The sequence below is a fragment of the Perognathus longimembris genome, chromosome 15 (assembly GCF_023159225.1).
Source record: "Perognathus longimembris pacificus isolate PPM17 chromosome 15, ASM2315922v1, whole genome shotgun sequence".
Classification (NCBI taxonomy): Eukaryota; Metazoa; Chordata; class Mammalia; order Rodentia; family Heteromyidae; genus Perognathus; species Perognathus longimembris.
This window is the reverse complement of record NC_063175.1, coordinates 3,436,255-3,453,649: the sequence shown is the minus strand read 5'-3', so window position 1 is coordinate 3,453,649 and position 17,395 is coordinate 3,436,255. Positions and strand designations below refer to the sequence as shown.

The 17,395-nt window shown below is 45.3% G+C and overlaps 1 protein-coding gene across 1 annotated transcript in view; it reads right to left on the bottom strand.

Moving 5' to 3' along the window:
* The window catches only part of Emilin2 (elastin microfibril interfacer 2), a 59,138-nt gene that overhangs the window by 30,186 nt on the left and 11,557 nt on the right, over positions 1–17,395 (bottom strand). The gene's annotated exons all lie outside the window — the stretch shown is intronic.

Below are 17,395 nucleotides of genomic sequence, written 5' to 3'. Positions count from 1 at the left end.
ACTGGCCCAACAAACAAACAAGCAAGCAAGCAAACACAAAAACCCTCAGTGGCAGAGCACCTGCTCGCATGTCTAAGTCCCTGGCTTGATCCCAAACACCAAAACACACACACACACACACACACACACAGGCACACGCACACACACACACACACACATACACACGCACCTTGAAACCACAATTCCAGCCAAATGTGGATACTTTTCAGTCTCCCAAATGAGTTTTTGTTTCACCAACAAACTTCTCTTCTGTAGCTCTCTGCTCTATGGGGATTTTTTTTTTTGGTGCCACTCAAGGTTGGGTGTTGTAAAGAAGCATTTCTAGTCCATTTCCCCTAAAATCTACATAATCTACCTTTGCACCTTCTCCCCCTAACTCCAGCAAAGGCAGCGGGCTGTGAGCCCTGGGAATGGTACCTCTGGTTCCTCTGTTCAAATGAGCTCCATTCCGCCAATGAGGGGAATCGGGAAGTGGACCTGGGGCTGGGATGGTCTGGGCTGAGTAGTCCTCACTGGCCTGTGTGAAAGGCTTGGTTTCTGACCAGCTAGCAGTGCTCCTGGGAAGTGAGGCAGCCGTTCACAGGGGAACTGTTAGGAGACAGGACCTACTAGCAAGAAGCTAGGAGACTGAGGTGTGTCCTTTAAGGGGATACTGCGACTCCTTGCTTCCACACGCTGCCTCCCAGCTGCCAAAAGAGGGTAGTTTCCCCCCACCACAGATCCCAAAGCAACAGAGCCCATGAAATCCTGAGCCAAAAGAGGTTTTTCCTCTTTATAATAAGCTGATTGATCTCAGGCTATTCGTTACAGTGACTGAAAGCCAACGAATACAGAAGTTCTATCTCCAAAGTGCTCCTTCCTGAGTTGAGGTGAGGCTCAATGTTTGAGTGCTTGCTTAACATGCATGAGGCCCTGGGTCCTATCCTCACCACAGCAAAAACTTTAAAAATCAAGTGTATATTCCCTGATAGACAAGTCCTTTCCAGGGAGCCATGCAGTCCCAAAAAAGGGGCTAGGCCTGGATCTACAGCGAGCAGCAACAACCCAACAGCCCAGGTGAACATGAGGGATGAAAGAGAGAGAATAGGTGTGTGTGAGTGTGTGTGTGTGTGTGCATGTGTGTGTGTGTGCGTGCGTGTGTAGTACTGGGAGCATGAACTCAAGGCCTAGGAACTATCCCTTAGCCTTTTTAGGAGGGAGGGGGTAGTCAGTCCTGGGCTTGAACTCAGGGCCTGGGTGCTGTCCCTGAGCTCTTTTGCTAACACTCAAGACTAGCACTCTACCACCTGAGCCACAGCAACATGTCAGGCTTTTGCTGTAATTAATTGGAGATAGGAGTCTCATGGTGTTTCCCACCCAGGCTGGCTTTGAAAACCACAATCCTCAGATCTTAGCCTCCTGAGTAGCTAGGATTACAGGCGTGAGCCACCAGTGTCAGGCTGTCCCTTAGCTTTTGCTCAAGGCTGGTGCTCTACCATTTGAGCCAAACCTCTACTTCTGGGCTTTTGCTGGTGAACTGAAGAGGAGTCTCTTGGGTATGTTTGCCCAATCTGGCTTTGAACCACGATCCTCGTTTCAAGCTCCTAAGTGGTTCGGATTCCACGAGTGAGCCACCAGCGCCCTGCCATCAGCCCTCGTTGGTGCAACACGGTGGCTACTTTGGGCTGGGAGCCATGGTTTCTCCAGCACTTCTTCCCTCGCTCCTAGCAGCCTGGCCTTGTCCTAGCCAGCAGACCTAGCAGCTGGCCTTGTCTTTGGGGAGTTGCCAGAAAGAAGCAGGCCTTGTGTCACTCCCTGGGGATTGCTGGGTGCATTGGACGGCTCAGGACCACCAGCTGCGGGGGCTGCAGGAGCCACAGGGTCAGCCAGCCAAACACCATGCCACACACTGGCTATGGAGCAGTGGCCTCCAAGCCACCTTCCTAAGGAATCACAGTCTTCTACAGAAGGCCTTCTACAGATGCACTTTGTTTATGGAAGGGATTTTTTTGTTTGCTTGTTTTGAGTGCTTGTTTTTTGGTCCTCAGGCTTGAACTCAGAGCCTGGGTGCTGCCCCTGAGCTGTTTTGCTCAAGGCTAGCACTTGCCCACTAGAGCCACAGCTCCATGTTTGGCTTTTAACTGGAGATAAGAGTCTTGTGGTCTTTCCTTCCCAGGCTGACTTTAAACCTCAGCCTCCGGAGGAGCTAGGATCATAGGCGTGAGCCACTGGCACCCCGCCATAACCATAATGCACTTTTGACATTGCCCTTGAGAGTTAAGAACCACAACCAAGTCCTCCCTGTGAGGACTTATGGAGAAGAGGGGAGGGGAGGAGAGAAATGGAAAGGGAGGAGAGATTGGGGAGGGAAGGGGAGATGAGGGGAATGGAGAGGAGAGGGCAAGAGAGGGGAAGAGAGGGGAGGGAAAAGAGAGAAAGGGAAGAGGGAGGATAGCCCATACCCCATCCAAGCTTCTATCCACAGGAGCCAGAGAGTAAGAAAGTACTGGCTCCACCAGCACGCATCATGGTCTCCAAGGGGGCAATGCCTTGGAGAGTTCTTCCAGAGATCAGGTTGCTGGATCTCTACCTCCCCCCACTCACACTTCCCTCTGTTGTTCAGGTTGAGGCGTTCCTGACATGGCGTCAAGTCCACTGTGGGAGGCGTCCAGAGTACATCCAACAGCTGGGAACAATCAGCCAGCCCCTCCAGGCCTGGAAAAGCTGCTGGAGGGATTCCCATGCACGAGGAGCCCCCCCGACGTGACTGAGCCCTGCTCCAGCCTTCAGGCCTCCTCTGTGGGAAGCTGGGGGTGGAGAGAGTCATTACATAGCAGCTGGCCAGCTCCATAGTGCTCTGGGCTTATCCCAGCAGAAATCAGGTTCTTATAAACACAGGGGCCAGTGTGAGGCTACCACTTATGCTGCCCTTCCTCCAGCCTCACAGTTGTAAACACTGTCAGAAGCTGGCTAGGGTGCTGCTCCGTGTTAGAGCGCTTGCTTGGCATGAAAGCCAAAGGTCCATCCCCCCAACTGCCCAAAATAAAGGCCAGTCCTTACCCCCACTCTAATGTAGTTGCTCAGGGGAGAGTCTCCAGACGTGGGTTCCATGTCTCCCGGGCCCCCCCCCCACCCCGGAGAAAATGCATCCATTTCCTCCCTAGTCTACCACACTACCAAGTATGAAGCCCTGGGCTCAACCCCCAGTACCACACCAATCCATCAAGCAATTGTCAATCAATGACCACACAGGGCAGCAAAGCAGAGCCAGAGCAGCCAGGCATCCCGTGGCCCGTGGGCTGGGAGAACATGGGAGACGCTCATTCACTGCTGGTAGCATGCTGCCTCCAGGCATAGGGACCACAGCCAAAGAACTGGACAGGGGTGTGGCACAGTGGCTGCAGGCCTGGAGCCCCTCCCCGGCTCAAGCGAGGCCCTAACAACGCCCTGTCCCTCCGCAAAGCCCGGGCCACAGCTGCTGAGGACCTCCAGGGAGCCCCAGGGCTGTGACACTTGGCTGACCTACCACCTTGTCACCAGCTCCTGCACACACTCCCCACTTCCTAGACACCTCTTTTGGTGGGGAGGGGAGAGGGATTATAAACCTAGCACCACATCCAGGCACCAGGTGGGTGAGAGATGACAGTGGGAAGGAAGGGTGAGAAGAGGCGTGGGAAAGGCGAATGGTAGCTCAGGGCCCATCACACTGAAAGTGTCCCTGCTAAAACTGCACTGAAGTGTGTGTGCATCCCCTCAAATGCTTCTCCCGAGTGAGCCTTGACCTCGCTCCTCTCACTCCGTGGCATTCTCCTCCCTGCCAGTCATAAGGAGGATTAGGGTAAGAATTCCCCTTTGTGAACCCTACTTCATTGTTGGTGGGAATGTAAACTGGTTCAGCCACTCTGGAAAGCAGTATGGAGATTCCTCAGAAGGCTAAATATAGAACTCCCCTATGACCCAGCAGCCCCACTTTTGGGTATCTATCCAAAAGACCACAAACAAAATCACAGTAATGCCACCAGCACAACAATGTTCATCGCAGCACAATTTGTCATAGCTAGAATCTGGAACCAACCCAGATGCTCCTCAGTAGACGAATGGATCAGGAAAATGTGGTACATATACACAATGGAATTTTATGCCTCTATCAGAAAGAATGACATTGCCCCATTTGTAAGGAAATGGAAGGACTTGGAAAAAATTATACTAAGTGAAGTGAGCCCGACCCAAAGAAACATGGACTCTATGGTCTCCTTTATTGGGAATAATTAGTACAGATTTAGGCAAGTCATAGCAGAGCATCACAAGAGCCCAATAGCTATACCCTTATGATCACATAAGATGATGCTAAGTGAAATGAACTCCATGTTATGGAAACGATTGTTATATCACATTTGTAACTACTTTCAACGTCCCATCTGTATCTGTAGCTTCTATTATTGATGATGTTCTTGTATCACCTTCCTGTGGTTGTACCTACACTATCTCTGTAATATCTGAGTATATTGGAAACCATGTATACTGCTATTAGAAGTAGGAAATTGAAAGGGAATACCAAAATTGAAAGACACAGGGTAAAAAAAGACAAACAACTACAAAAGCAATACTTGCAAAACTGTTTGGTCTAAGTGAACTGAACACCACGGGGGGGGGGGGAGGGAAAGTGGGAGGAGGGAGGGGGGTATGAGGGACAAGGTAACAAACAGTACAAGAAATGTATCCAATGCCTAATGTATGAAACTGTAACCTCTCTGTACATCAGTTTGATAATAAAAAATTGGAAAAAAAAAAAGAATTCCCCTTTGTGTTGTTCACACAAAGAACCTCAGCAAATACAAAAGTATTGACGTCATCCCATGTATTATATCTGATCACAGTGGATTAAAGGTAACCCTCAACAACAAAGGATACCACAGACACTATACACACTCTTGGAGGCTAAACCCCACGCTGCTATCCAACACTTGGGCCACAGGCCAAATTAAAGATGAAATCAACGAATTCATAAGCCACAATGACAATGAAAACACATCACAAAGAAACCTATGGGACACAGCTAAGGCAGTACTGAGGGGCAAGATCATTGCCCTCAGCACTCACATTAAAAGAATGGAAGCAGAGCAGGTGAATAACCTCACGATGAAACTAAAACAACTGGAGAAACAAGAAATGACAGAATCTAAAACGACTAGGAGGAGAGAGATCACAAAGATTAAAGAGATAAATCTGATTGAAAACAGAAAGACCATTCAACAAATAAATAAGACTAAAAGCTGGTTCTTTGAGAAAATAAACAAAATTGACAGACCCCTTGCAAGACTTACAAAAAAAAGAAGAGAAGAGACTCATATACGTAAAATCAAGGACTACACCGGAAAAATTACAACAAGTACACACGATATTCATACAATCATAAGGAGCTATTTCCAAAACCTCTACTCAGCAAAAAACAATAATTTTACAGAAATGGATCAATTCTTAGAGAAGTACAAACTGCCCAAACTGAACCAAGAAGAAATAAATCAACTAAATAAACCAATAACTTACAGTGAGATACAGGAGGTAATCAAGAACCTCCCTACTAAGAAAAGCCTAGGCCCAGATGGATTCACCAACGAATTCTACAAAACCTTTAGTCAGGAGCTAATACCAATACTCCTCCAACTCTTCCACGAAATAGAAACAGAGGGAGAAATCTCAAACTCATTCTACGAAGCTAATATCATACTCATTCCCAAACCAGGCAAAGACCCAACAAAAAAAGAGAACTACAGACCAATATCACTAATGAACACAGACACAAAGCTCCTCAATAAAATATTAGCTAACAGGATCCAGTGACTGATCAAGAAAATCATATATCATGACCAAGTAGGCTTCATCCCACAGTCACAAGGATGGTTCAACATCCGTAAATCAATCAACGTAATTCACCACATAAACAGATCTAAAAATAAGAATTACATTGTTATCTCAGTCGATGCCCAAAAAGCCTTTGACAAAATACAACATCCATACCTATTAAAAGCTTTGGAGAGAACAGGAATAGATGGAACATTCCTCAAAACAATAAAAGCCATATACAACAGACCAACTGCTAATATCATATTAAATGGAGAGAAACTAAAACCATTCCCCCTAAACTCAGGAACAAGACAAGGCTGCCCACTCTCCCCACTTCTTTTCAACATAGTGCTGGAATCCCTAGCCATAGCAATAAGGCAAGAGGAGGATATCAAAGGGATACACATAGGCAAGGAAGAAATCAAGTTATCCCTATTCGCAGACAACATGATCTTATATCTATCTTTTTTTTTTTTTTTTTTTTGCCAGTCCTGGGCCTTGGACTCAGGGCCTGAGCACTGTCCCTGGCTTCTTTTTGCTCAAGGCTAGCACTCTGCCACTTGAGCCACAGCGCCACTTCTGGCCATTTTCTGTATATGTGGTGCTGGGGAACCGAACCCAGGGCCTCATGTATATGAGGCAGGCGCTCTTGCCACTAGGCCATATTCCCAGCCCCATGATCTTATATCTAAAGGACCCAAAAAACTCAGTACCCAAACTCCTACACCTAATAAACCAATTTGGCAAAGTAGCAGGATACAAAAATCAACCCACAAAAGTCAGCAGCTTTTCTGTACACCAGCAATAGACAAACAGAAAAGGAAATTATGGAAACAATTCCATTTACAGTAGCCAAAAAAAGAATACCTAGGGATCAACTTAATCAAGGACGTGACGGACCTATTTAATGAAAACTACAAAAATCTAATAAAGGAAATCAAAGAAGACACAAGGAGATGGAAAGACCTCCCATGCTCATGGGTAGGCAGAATCAATATAGTGAAAATGGCCATATTGCCCAAATTGTTATACAAATTCAATGCAATACCTATCAAAATCCCAGCCACATTCTTCACTGAAATAGAGAAACCAATCCATAAATTCATATGGAACAGCAAAAACCCTAGAATAGCCAAAGCAATTCTAGGCAAAAAAAGCAGTGCAGGAGGTATCACAATACCAGACTTCAAGCTCTACTACAAGGCCATCATAACAAAAACAGCATGGTATTGGTATAAAAACAGATCGGAAGACCAATGGATTAGAACTGAAGACCCAGAAATAAAACCGCACTCTTACAGCCAACTGATATTCGACAAAGGAGCTAAAAACATACAATGGAATAAACATAGCCTCTTCAACTACTGGTGCTGGGAGAACTGGGCAGCCATATGCAGAAAACTCAAAGTAGACCCAAGCCTATCACCATGCACCAAGATCAACTCCAATGGATCAAGGACCTCAATATCAGACCTGAATCCTTGAAACTACTGAAGGACCAAGTAGGAAAGACGCTAGATAGAACTTATAGGCACAGGAAGGAACTTCCTGAACAGAGTCCCAGGGGCACAACAGATAGGGGAAAGACTCGACAAATGGGACTACTACAAATTAAAAAGTTTCTGCACAGCTAAGGACATAGCCACCAAAATAGAAAGACAGCCAACGATATGGGAAAGGATATTTACCAGCACAGCAACAGACAAAGGCCTGATATCTGTCATCTACAGAGAACTCAAAAAAACTAAACCCCTCCAAGCCCAATAAACCTATTAGGAAATGGGCAAAAGAGCTAAAGAGAGACTTCACAAGAGAAGATATAAAAAGGCAAAGAAACACATGAGGAAATGCTCAACATCCCTGCTAGTAAAGGAAATGCAAATAAAAACAACCCTGAGATACCACCTCACCCCAGTTAGAATGGCCCATACTCTGAACTCAGGCAACAACAAATGCTGGAGGGGGTGCGGGGAAAGAGGAACCCTTCTCCATTGTTGGTGGGAGTGCAAATTAGTACAACCACTTTGGAGAACAGTATGGAGGTTTCTCAAAAAGCTCAATATAGACCTACCCTATGACCCAGCCATACCACTCCTAGGCATCTATCCTAAACAGCAAAACCCAAGATATCAAAAAGACATTTGTACTTCCATGTTTATCGCGGCACAATTCACAATAGCCAAAATATGGAAACAACCCAGATGCCCCTCCACAGACGAATGGATCCAAAAAATATGGTACTTATACACAATGGAATACTACATAGCCATTAGGAATGGTGAAATATTGTTATTCACAGGGAAATGGTCAGAACTCGAACAAATAATGTTGAGCGAGACAAGCCTATGACTGTTAACAAAGGGAGATGGAGAGACAGTAGAGACCAAGTCTGTGAATACTATATATGTTCTTGATACATTGTATATTGTATATATGTCTACCCCACCTAGAGAAGGGATAGAAAAACAGGACATAAGATATCACAAGAAATGTACACACTGCCCTACTATGTAACTGTACCCTTTTTGCACAACACCTTGTAAAAAAATTTTGTGTTCAATTAATAAACAAATAAAAAAAGAAAGACCTGAAGTGACTATGTGAAGGAACTCGGGAATTAAGTCTCCTCCCATTGAACCTTCAGATGAGGCCACAGCCCCAGCCCAACTGGCTGGAGCCTCCAGGAGAGTTTCTGAAACAGATACACAGCTGGTGAGGCACACCTAGAACCTAGATCTCTGAACCATAAAACTTATAAAATAAAAGCATTTGTTTAAGCAACAAAAAAAAAGGAAGAAGAAGAAAGAATGGAAGACCCCAGTTCAACTGTGCTACATAGTTTCACTGTTTCTTATGTAGATAACTTACTCCTCAGTCATGAGAGCCATATTTAAGTACTTAGAAGCATGAAGAACTCCACCAACATAGACAATTCTACTGAGCTGAGCTGACACAAGATTGTCCCAGAATCCACCAGAGGGACACATCTGCTCACATCTTCATGCCGACTCTTTCTCCTCCCACTGCAAAGACAAGCGATGCTTCCCTGAAATAACCACACCTCCTGGGCAAAGGGATTAGTGTCTAGCCAGCTGTTGCACAGGTAATGCTCTTCGCCTGCATTTGGCATTTTCTTGTATTTCATTTAGACATAGGCTGTAAATTTTCACAAATCAAAAGCCCAATGCTGTTTCAGGCACATTGAACTGGGATCTCCCAAGAAAAAATGTTCTAGTAAGCTCTCTTTCTTCCACTCAAAAGACAGCCCCAAATAACCTTGACTGATTGCTCTGGCTTCAGTCAGGGTGTGCCCTTCCACTAACTGCAGTGAAGGAAGAGGGCGAAGAAAGAAACTAGGAAGAAATTCCCCAGAAGAAGTCATGCCAGTCATATCAGAGTTGCAAATTGTGCACCAGGATGGGAGGGCCATCCAGAGTCCACAGTTATGTACATGCCAGCCACTACTGTGGCTGTGTGTGTGGGGGGGGGGGGTGTAATGTGTGTGGAAGGCCTCATGCACTTGACTTTTTTGTTCAAGGCTGGCACTCTACCACTTGAGCTACACCTCCACTTCCAGCTTTTTACTAGTTAATTGGAGTTTAAGAGTCTGCTCAGCTAGAGCAGAAGTGTGCATAGCGCAATTCTCAGATCTCAGCCTCCTGAGCAGCCAGAGTGACAGGTCTGGCTGCCAGCACCTGGCTAGCAACTCACTTTTTAAGGAACCATGTTAAAGTATACACAGCATGGCATCCAGTGTCCTAACCATTTTACTTATTTTTTATATTGAGGATTTAAACCCAGGGCCTGGTGGCTTCTTGGCAAATAATCCAGCACTGGTCTACAGTCCAGCCCTCCTTGATTATTTTTAAATCACAGTGTGACATGCAGCATACCCACCCGGCTGTGCAGCCATTACTGCCATCCACCTCCAGGAGGTCTTTTTTGGTGCCAGTATTGAAGCTTGAACTCAGGGCCTGGGCACTGCCCCTTAGCTATTTCAAAGCTGGCACTCAACCACTTGAGCCATCTCTCCACTTCCAGCTTTTTGGTAGTTAACTGGAGGTAAGAGTCTTATGGACCCTCTTTCCTGAGCTAGCTTCAAACCTGGACCTCTGATCTCAGCCTCCTGAGTAGCTAGAATCACAGGCCTGAGCCATCAGTACCTGGCTCCCAAGACATCTTAATCTTCCCAAACTGAAGCTGTCTGTGTGAACTACTTAGCTCTTCATTCCTCCATCCCACAGCCCCTGGCAACCACCAGTCTAACACAAGTAGCTGTGTAAGTGGGCTCTCGGGATTTGTTCTGTGCCTGGCTTATTTCTGGACATTTGCAAGAGTCATCCACATTGCAGTCTAAGTCATAATCCCCTTCCTTTTCACATAGTAATTCACTTTAATCAACTTTGGTCTTAGAATTCTTGTTTAAATACTGAAAACAATGGACTGATTTTCTAGGAATTTCTTGTGACAAATGTTTTTGTTATTTTTGGTTTGGTTGTGGGTTGTATTTTTCTTTACTATCCATGAATGAGTAAATAAAATGAGCTTTTAATATCTGACACTCTGCCAGATGCAGATGTGGTTGGACATTTGAAAGTTAGGAAACAAGTCTGGCAAGCTGGAAGTCAGGAGTGATTTTGGAATGACATTGAAGGAAAAAAATTTTGCCCCCATCTGAATGCCTCCCATCTGAACCTCCTGATCCTCCTGCCAGTCAGAACTGGCCACTGAAACACATGTGAGTTACAAAGACAAGCTGGGCAGTGTGAGGAGGAGGTTGCCTTGCCTAGGTTGGTGGCACCATTCCAATTCTAGGAAAGTCCCTGCCCAAGACAAACTGAAAGAATCAAGGGGCCTCCTTCCTACTTGAAGCACACAGGCAGAAATCAGAATTCACATTTTTTTCTGCTACATTACACATTTTTAATTAGATCTCTGCATAGAGAGTAACAAGAAACTAAGAAAATATTTGACTTTACTTTTTAGGAAAACTCATCTAGATTTTAAAAATCAGACCACTTGAGGAAATATTATTTCTGCATGCAAAAATGTATTTCATGACTCTACAAGTCAGATTGATGAGTGTAATTAAAATCAAATCACACCGTAGTTTTGTATACATGTATATATTGTATGTAGATTTTGTTTTATATATACATATATGTTTTATGTATACATATATATATACATATGTATATATTAAATAACAGATCATAGACCAAATCATTATGTTCAGAACAAAAATATACTTACAGAAGACTGTGTTTCTGAGTACAAAGGATATACTTTGGGGGAGAAATCACAACAGTAAACTGCTTATTTTCCCCTTTCCTCTTGAATTAATTTCCTTAAGCACTTAGAATGGTAAGTTTGATTTCAAAAGATAAAGTTCTTTTTTGTCTCTGTTATTTTCCCCTGGTCAGACCATGTAATGATAGATCTTCCCTTTCAATTAACCATCTCCTCCTCCCAGAGGGAGGAACAATTTCAGAGTCCTCAAGCAGGATATTAGAGAGAGGCACAGCCACTCGGCTGCAAGGCTGAGTCCCAATGAGTCTCCAATAGATAGTGGAATTGTTATTCTTAGATTTTCCAGAAGATTGGACATCTCTTTGTGAGCAAACTTGCATTGCTGAAAATGAGATCATATCCAAGTGCTGGCTGCATCCAGCACTGTGAAATATAGCTCACGCCTGTGTTCCAGTGAGTCCACATTGTTCACTTGGATTTCTTCACTTTGGGAGATATCCCCACACCTAATATGGGGGGTGGGGGGAAGAGGATGAAGAAGAGGAGAAGGAGGCTGACGTGTCCCACAGGGTCTGAGCCAACGATGCTACTGAATAATCCAGGAAGGTGCTCATGTTTCTTAATATTGGGAGAGGGAACAGGGATAGGGAAATCACTGCTGTAGGCAACACCCCTCCAAAATTGTATACTACTCCATTTCTCAAACTCCCCTCTGTTTGCTTATTCCCGGACTTGGAATCACCCAACACCCATCTATCTCCCAATCGCTCCCTAATGAACTCATCCTCCCCATTCCCACAGTCTGGACCATGTGAACATCTGCTGGTCTGGACCATCGGCATGAGGCATGATCACACCACACACTTCACTTCCTGGGGTGGGGAGGGAGACGGGGGACTCAAAAGGAGCAAGAACTCCACTTTTGGTTATTTCCTTTAGGAATTGTTCAAATTCTCTTGCAAAAGTCACAATAGTCCATTTTTCTTGTGTTGTCTGATGTGTGACATTTCTCCTTTCAGATTCAAAGTGCTCTCTCACTCTGTGCCTTCTCTTCTTCCTCAGCCCCATTGCTCTGGGCCACTTGTGGCCACCCACCTGATCTTCTCAGCGGCTCTGAGATAAAGATTGGGGGCTGTGGCATCCCACCGGCAATAGCCAATAGGGGGAAATTAATGCTGCGCACCAGACCTGTCATCTGAATTGCTTCCCAAAAGACATATTGGAAGTCCAGCCCCTAAATACCACAGAAGGAGATTTTATTTAGAAAAAGGACATTTTCCAAGAAAAGGTAATCAAGCTAAAATGAGATCACTAGGATGGGCCTTAACTGGGAGCAGGTGGCTCACATCTATTCATTCTAGCTACTCAAGGAAGCTGAGATGTGAGGATAGTAGTTCAAAGCAAGCTGGGAGACACTTACCTCCAACTAACTACCAAAAAGACACAACATGTGACTGAAGTGGTAGAGCAACAACCAAATAAAAGGCTAAGGGATAGTGAGTGCTCCAGCCCTGAGTTCAAACACCAGTAATGGTACATACATACATACATACATGTACACACACATACACACTCACAAAGACAGGCCTTGGTTTGACTAATGTCCATAAAAAGGGGGAAGTTGGAGCTAGACTTCATATGGTAAGAAGAGGCAGCAGGGCAAAGCTGGCCTATGGGCTAAGGAGGAAAGTCTGTCCCTCACAACCCTCAGGACAACCAACCCACCAGCATTTTATTTACTGTTCCCTGGGGCTGTCCCTTCACTTCCTACCTTTCAGTTCTGGCTCACATCGCTTGGCATATGCTGGCCCTCCATCACATCTGCATATATTCAACTAGAACCTTCCTTTCTCTTATTGCACTCCCCATTCCTACATGTTATAATTATTTCTAGTTGGCTCAGTTCATTTGCTGGACATAAACTTCTAAAGGGCAAGGGAGGGAATGTACCCTTCATAGAGCCCCACTGTGTGTCACTCTAGGTCAGACAGAGGCCTCGCCTGTGTTTAGTAAAAGTGACTAACTGAGAGCCTTCAAATTATAAATCTTCTCTCAACTGTGCTGAGCTTTCTACCAAGTGGCTTATGGTCATTATGTATCTTTAACATTTTCCAGGACGAAAAATGTGAAATGTGATTGTTTCTCTCCACTATGGCTTATCTCATGTTCAACATCTGTTGTCTATTTACCATCTCAGCTGTTCATGAGAAAAATCTAACAGGTTTTGAAAAATTACAAATGGTTTTCCACATTCAAACTCACCGGAACTTGTCAGCTACAATGCACTGATGTACAAATACATGAGGATATGAGCAAATGCCAGTGTGCTGCTCATGGGGAGAGATAATTAGCTAGTGATGCTCCTCCCTACAGCATGGTGCATCTCAGAGTAATTCTGCTCAATGAAAGAAGCCAGATCAAAGAGGATACATGTGACACTATTTGTAGACAACTCTAGAAAATGCAAGCCAATCTATAATCATGGAAAGCAGCTCCATGGTTCCCAGGGGAGGGGTTTGGGGGTGGGGAGGAGAAGGTGGCCAAAAGGGATGAGGACACTGGGAGTGGGGTGAAGGACATGCACACTAACAGGACCATAATGTTGATTTTATAAGAACATGTCCACATGTTAGAATATTAAGTTATACAACTTCCAGTGTGTAAAGCTTAACTAAGTTAAAGCTATTGTTTAAGAATTATATGTATCTGCATACACATATTGTTTAAGAAATAACTATCTGCATATATCAATAAAAGCTTTTGGTTAAGAAATAACAATATGGGGCTGGGGATATAGCCTAGTGGCAAGAGTGCCTGCCTCGGATACACAAGGCCCTAGGTTCGATTCCCCAGCACCACATACACAGAAAACGGCCAGAAGCGGCGCTGTGGCTCAAGTGGCAGAGTGCTAGCCTTGAGCGGGAAGAAGCCAGGGACAGTGCTCAGGCCCTGAGTCCAAGGCCCAGGACTGGCCAAAAAAAAAAAAAAAGAAAGAAATAACAATATGTATCGGCATCCAAGTATTTTTAAATCTCCACATGGGGGTGTGGCCCAGTAGTAGAGTCTGAATTTGGAGTGGGTAAGATACAGCCAGATATTTTTATCTATCTAGAACTCAGATTGAACACTGATTTTTGTACCTTTAAAGTACAATTATTGGAGTCAGTAAGGAAGATAGTCTAAACAGGATTTTTAGCTTCCTTCAAACTGACAGTATTTTGAAAAATAATACTCACAAAACACTAAAAAGACAGGTATTACCATTTTGAGAACACAACCAGAGGGTGTAGCTCAGTGGTACAGCACCTGTCTCCCATGGGTAAGGCCCTGGATTCAATTCCCAGCATCAAAATATATATCTATACAACCAAACAGTGGCTACCACACTGCACAGTGACTCAGGCCTAGAATCCTGCTTACACTCCTAGCTACTTGGGAGGCAGAGACTGGGAAAAATGGTTTGAGGCCCCTGGGCAGGAAAATTTTTTCCAGGACTCTTTCCCAATGAGTGGCTGGGTGTGGCAAGGAGTGACTATCCAACACCCTCCCTCCCCACTATGGGGGACAAAAAATAGCCGTGCCCAGTGGCCACACTTGTCATCCCCAGTAACACAGGGAAGCACAAGCCTGAGAACGGCGGCCTAGACTGGCCCGGGCAAAATGTGAGAACATAACCAATGCAAAAAGGAACTGAAGGCATGGCGCGAGAGGTAGAGCATCTGCTTAGGAAGCACAATCAGGATTGTGATCTAAGGATTCCGTCCTAAGTTCAGTCCTCAGTACTAACCACATAGCAACAAAAAAGTGATCAGCATGCCAGGTGTGGGGGCATACCCCTGTAATCCCAATACCCTACAAGGACTGAGCAGGAAAACCTTGAGTTCAAGGTTCACCTGGGCTACATAACAGATTGTTTAAAAAACCACACACACACACACACACACACACACACACACACACACACCAGGAAAAAATGAATGAGGTCACCCACTGTGAAAGACAGACAGACAGACACAGTAACCACCAATTGGGATCACTAGTTTCTGGGTAATGACTGTCAAACAGTGGTGAGAAGTGCCTTGCTATTTGGCTCAGAGGTGGAGCCACAGTGCTATTTCTGCTTTCCTTCTTCCCTGCAGTAAGCAGGAGCTCAGTGTTGTCTTGCACTGCTTTTCTGCAGTGTTGTAATGAAATTACTCCAAACCTCCAGCGAGTGGCCAGAAGATGATGTAACCAATGGTGGTTCAGGGCACATGGCCTGGCCAGATAGAGCTGGGGTGGTGACTTTGCACACTCAACCTCTGACAACCTCACACACGAGCTGAGCCTGCACACTGTCAGCCTTACGGGCAGGACTGGGCAGTCTCAGATGTTTAAAATACTAAGGAAAGCTTTCTGTGACCTCCCTGCCCTGCCCAGGACCTCCATTCACACAGCATAAGATGGGGGGTAAGGGGGTCTCTAGCTGTAGAGCAGGCTTCCATCTCCCAACACCCCCAAGAAAGGAAAATTTAAAAAAAAAAAAAGAACAACCACACTTACTAGCTCTGGGCTGGAGGCTTTTTAAAATTGGATACAAGGGGCTGGGAATATGGCCTAGTGGTAGAGTGCTTGCCTCGTATACATGAAGCCCTGGGTTCGATTCCTCAGCACCACATATATAGAAAACGGCCAGAAGTGGCGTTGTGGCTCAAGTGGCAGAGTGCTAGCCTTGAGCAAAAAGAAGCGGGGGGGGGGGGGGGGGGGGAGGGCTGGGAATATGGCCTAGTGGCAAGAGTGCTTGCCTCCTACAGATGAAGCTCTCGGTTCGATTCCCCAGCACCACATATATGGAAAATGGCCAGGGACAGTGCTCAGGCCCTGAGTCCAAGCCCCAGGACTGGAAAAAAAAAATTTTTTTTGGAGACAAGTTTTCATGAAGGGCTCGATTGCAAAATCCACCCTCGCCCTGGAGCTCTGTCGAAATTGCCACACAGTTCCACCCTCCCTCTTCAAGATCTGTGCAAAAGCTTCTGTTAGCAGAAATACAAGCAGAAGATCTGCCCCCACTAATATTTAATGGACCTTTCTTTTTTTTTTTTTTTTGCCAGTCCTGGGGCTTGAACTCAGGGCCTGAGCACTGTCCCTAGCTTCTTTTTGCTCAAGGCTAGCACTCTGCCACTTGAGCCACAGCGCCACATCTGGACGTTTTCTGTATATGTGGTGCTGGGGAATCGAACCCAGGGTTTCATGTATACGAAGCAAGCACTCTTGCCACTAGGCCATATCCCCAGCCCTAAGGGACCTTTTAAAGTCCTTATCTCATGATCCATTAATACCCCTGAGCAGTAAGATCACTGTCCGGCTGGGAAGTGCCACCCACCTCATTTTAAAATGGACCACAAGGGCTAGGGATATGGCCTAGTGGCAAGAGAGCGTGCCTCGTATACATGAGGCCCTGGGTTCGATTCCCCAGCACCACATATACAGAAAACGGCCAGAAGTGGCGCTGTGGCTCAAGTGGCAGAGTGCTAGCCTTGAGCAAAAAGGAAGCCAGGAACAGTGCTCAGGCCCTGAGTCCAAGGCCCAGGACTGGCCAAAAAAAATAAAAATAAAAATAAAAAAATAAAATGGACCACAAGCTGGTCTCTGTACCCAGAGACCCCACTGGAGCCGTCCATCCACAAGCCCTGCCCAGTCACAGGAGAAAGTTTGTTAGGAAGTCTCTGCCAATTCTCCTTCATTAAAATCACCAGCTTGAAAAGGCGTTGCCTGCACTCTTCCCCTTAACTCCTCATGCCTAAGAAAATTTATCATCCTGAAATTTATCATCCGGAAAAGCTGACATGGCAAAGCATCCATTTTTAGGCTTATTCTCTCATCTTTGGGGATTTTCTTAGGTGTGTGTGTGGGGGGGGGAAGTGCAGCATCTGGAAAGCTGCCGTGACACACCCTAAGAAGTTCACCCTCTACAGCATTTTCACCTCAGAAATTTGGCTCCTTTCTCCCAGCACCATGGTCCCTTAGGAAGGAAAGAGTAAAATGTATTTCTAAGTTTTGTTTTAATCAGTTCATTACTTTTCCTTCCATGTGAAAACTACTATGTTAGCCCCTCTTGATCTCCTCAGGAGACACGGGCTTCTTAAATCACGCCGTGTCCAGCTCTGTCATCTGACCAAGTGACTCACTGTTGTTTTTAGCCCAGAAAACTGCCTCACCAAGAGCAGAAGCAGTTAATTCTGAGAAGTTAAAAAAAAAAACAACGTCATGCAGAACATTTGAGAGGCAGACGAAGTCATCTTAACACTGGCAGGGTTATCAACATTAGCTTCTAACAAACAGT